The sequence below is a fragment of the Octopus bimaculoides genome, chromosome 1 (assembly GCF_001194135.2).
Source record: "Octopus bimaculoides isolate UCB-OBI-ISO-001 chromosome 1, ASM119413v2, whole genome shotgun sequence".
Taxonomy (NCBI): domain Eukaryota; kingdom Metazoa; phylum Mollusca; class Cephalopoda; order Octopoda; family Octopodidae; genus Octopus; species Octopus bimaculoides.
In genome coordinates, this window is record NC_068981.1 from 79026017 (window position 1) to 79030197 (window position 4181).

General features: G+C 34.9%; 1 long non-coding RNA gene across 1 annotated transcript in view; it reads left to right on the plus strand.

Annotated features, from left to right (window-relative positions):
• The window catches only part of LOC128247651 (uncharacterized), a 41978-nt gene extending 39512 nt beyond the window's left edge, over nt 1–2466 (plus strand). Inside the window, exon 3 of the long non-coding RNA XR_008264022.1 lies at nt 2359–2466. This is a non-coding gene — a long non-coding RNA (uncharacterized LOC128247651). The remainder of the gene's footprint in view (nt 1–2358) is intronic.
• The last annotated feature ends 1715 nt before the right edge of the window (nt 2467–4181 follow it).

Below are 4181 nucleotides of genomic sequence, written 5' to 3' on the forward strand. Positions count from 1 at the left end.
TCCATATATAGAAGGTGGCTGACTGTTTTTCCATAGCATTTGTAACCGCATCCAGTTCTATTTAGCAATTCTGTTAAAGGTGTGAGTGCCAGGCAGAACAGGAGTGGAGAGAGCGTGTCTCCCTGGAATATTATTATTATTATTATCATTATTATTATTATTATTATTATTATTATTATTATTATTATTATATAGATTACTGTGGTAATACAAACTAACTTTTTCAAAACCATGATTATTTTTAATCTCTGCTCAATCTATTCTTTTATTCTTTTACTTGTTTCAGTCATTTGACTGTGGCCATGCTGGAGCACCACCTTAAAGGGATTTTTAGTCAAAGAACTCAACTCCAGGACTTATTTTTTATAAGCCTTGCACCCATTCTATCAATCCATCCTGCCAAACTGCAAAGTTATAGGGATGTCAACACACCAATATCAGTTGTCATGCAATAGTGGTGGTGGGGGACCAACACAGACACACACACACACACACACACACACATATATAGCTAGAAATAAGAGCCAAAAAGCTCTCACAGCCACAGTAAGCACATTTTATATATACTGACAGGAGAGACAATCACCCCACAGCAAGCATGATCACTCTACTATAGTTTCGTTTGAAAATTACAAATGCAGTAGTGGCTACTCTGTCGCCGGACGGCTAAGTGAAATCCCAACTGTCAGTATATATATTTACCATATGAATTTATGGGTGGTTTAGCAAAATGCTAATGTGAAAATTATAAAATAATACAAATGGCTATATGCAATACAAAACCAAACAGATGAAAATTAACTGCCACCGGCTGCGACCGAGGGCGCAGGTCAGCACCTACATTGCTAGTATATATAAAATGTGCTTACTGCACATATTAGACACAATGAAAATTTTTTTGTAGTTTTTTTTTTTTGAGGGGAAAAACTGCGTCCAGTAGCCCTCTCCAGTATTTTGTTGAGTGTTGTGTTTTTCACAACATGTTATTATGCCTTTCAGTCATCCACACTGAAAAAAAGGAAACCCTCATTGCTTGCTGGAATTTCATTGGATGGCATGGGGATGCTTTTGGTGGAGTAGCCATGGTCAAATCATTCCATATTTATGAGAGACCCGTGGTTTCCATAAATATGTAGAAGTATAGCCTACGGGTCAGCTATTTAACAAAAATCATGTGGTCTCTGTGAAAAACTCTGGCGAGGGAACAAAAAGGATCATTTGTAGAAAACATTAATCTGGAGAAGAAGCACACTCTAAGATGTAGAGCAGTATATGTTAAGAGTGGGGAAGGCCGGTTTATGGGATTAACCTAGGTTTTCCGTACATAAAGGGTTAAGCTTTTTGGCGTATCATCAAACCTGTTGGCCTAAGACCTGTTCAAAATATGGAGAGGTCTCCCTCCATATTTTGAAGAGGTCTTAGACTAACAGGTTTTGGGGGTCTGACAATACACCATAAAGCTAAACCCTTTATGGACGTGAAACCTCGGGTAATCCATAAACCAGCCTTCCCTACTCTTAACACACACACAAAGATATATATATATATATATATATATATATATATATATATATATATATATATATATCTTGAAGAAAGTGAAAAGTGAGAAAATAAAAAACTTCTGACAATGTGGAAAGTTTTATAAAACCTTTATATTTCAGGCCCAAAGCTCCTCTTCAGAAGGAAAATAATCTGGGAAATGTCCAGTTATGTAGGTTCCATTAACCCATTCAAATTCCCTAGCATTATGTAGCAGCAGCAGTCCAAACATAGGTGTAATCAATGCTCCATGTGTTGGTGTAAGCAAACTTCCAACTGTTGCTATAAGCTACTCACCATCTGTAGGTTGATATGATGCTCTTACACACACACACACACGCACGTGCGCACACACACACATATATATGTGTGAAGAGAATTGTTTCCTTGATTCTTTACCAGGAATTGACACCTTAGTCTAGATTTTGCTGTAAACTCCTTCCCATCGTTCTCAGCATTTTCACTAAGAAATTTAACAGTCCTACTTATGTAAATCTTATTGTTTTCATGGAAATCCTTAGGTTGAATTCAGTTCAGTCCAGATAACAGAAAAAAGTGTCCTTTGTTTAGCCTGACCTAATTTAGCTAAGAAAATGTTATAAATACAGAATCCAAACACAATTCTTTGTCTTTCACCTGGTACCTTGCTAAAGGAGCATATCCCTCTTTCATTTAGTATTTGCTGAAGGAACATCTCTCTAAAACTTCACTTTATAAAATGTCAATGAGAAATCATACAACTTTTACTCTCTCTACTTGCCAGCCCAGAGAGGTAAATTCTCTTACTCTTTCTCTCTTTTTTCTTTAATCTCTCAGCAGTCACCTACAGATGAACACAATTACTTACAAAATGGACAACAGCACTTCTACTAATCATTATACAACAACAACTTGAAGGAGTTGTTTTTATATTGTAACAGTAAAATAAAGGTCATTTCAACTATTATTTTCTTCTGTCATTTATTTCATGGACTTTGAAAATAACCAACACACCCTCTACAATCTTGGTGACCTGGCATCTGTCATACATCCTATCAACTGTTACTTTGATATACATTGGACTATAATTGACCCTATATTCTTTATATGTCATTACAAAATTAGAAGAAGAATAACCCTTTAAAAACCAACCTGCCTGAAAGCTCCACCACTAAAGTGCTCTTATTTAAGTGGAAATATCTTGGGTGATATCTGATTGCATGATTAATATCTCATATTAATATTTCAGTTGGTCAACATCACACAATATATTGATATATTGGTTTCAAATTTTGGCACAATGCCAACAATTTCAGGGAAATTGTAAGATCAACCTCAGCTGGACTTAAATTGGAAGCATAAAAGGACATAACTGATTGCTGCTAGGCAAGTTGTCCAACACTGTACTCTTTCTGTAATTCTTGCTCTTGTCATTCATATATAATATAATCTGCAAAATAAGCACTTTTACAACTGATAAACCAAATTCATTTGAATAAACCAGCTTCAGTTACTTCTCTTTCTTACTAAACTCACTATAACTATAACTGGTTCCTGTTTTCGATATCCTTGATAAGCAAAAATAAAAAAACCACCCTCCTCCTCAATGCTTACCTCCCCTTTCTAATTGAGATTTCTCTGCTTCCTCCTTTGCATGAATTATTTATATAATGTGAAGTTCATTTAAACTTCTCTATTTCTTCATGCCAAAAGTCTAAAAGAAAACAAGTATTTATACACACATTTATACACACATATACATCACACAGTTAATGTTAATGTTCTCATGATGTATTATCTTTGCTAGCAAGTTATTGTTTATCCCCAAGTCAGCTCCAAGAGTGAAGTAACCTATGACCCAAAGTGTTCTAGCTATAACCATTCCATCTCTTTTTCTTTTTGTCATTTTCTAAGACATCTAATAATACATATCCAGTGCAGTGATAGATGTTTTCTTCAATATGATCGGGCGTAATTTAAGGGAAATTTGATTGCTATTTCAAGCAGGTTGAGTAACTACTTAGAGGTTCCATTGTTTAATTGTAAAATTCCCTGACTTTATTCTATTTATTTCTAAACACTAAAGAGTATTACAGAATAAGAATAAAATTATTATCAAACCAAATCATTGACCCAGTTTTTATTCCTTGGCTGAAAATATTTCCATTTCATGTATGTTATTATTGACCCTGGAGAAGACAAGATCATTATAGCTTCTCATTGCTCTTTCTTACAAATATCAAAATACATGCATATTAAATATTATAATGAATATAGGTGCAAACATTGCTGTATGGTTCAACCAAATAGTTTTGCATTTGGCAAGTATCTTCTATTATAGCTCCAGGCATGGCTCTGTGGTAAGAAGCTTGCTTCCCAACCGCATGATTCTGGGTTCAGTCCCACTGCATGGCACCTTAGGCAAGTGTCTTCTACTATTGCCCCAGGCTGACCAAAGCCTTGTGAGTGGATTTGGTAGAGGGTAACTGAAAGAAGCCCATCATATATATATATATATATATATATATATAATTTATATAAGGGCATTAACTATATAGTAATGCCTCACGCTTAGAGGGACTAAATAAGTCAAAAACTACCAAAAAATAAGCAACATATTTACCGAAAGCAAGGAAATGCAGCTTTCAAAATTTATCTCC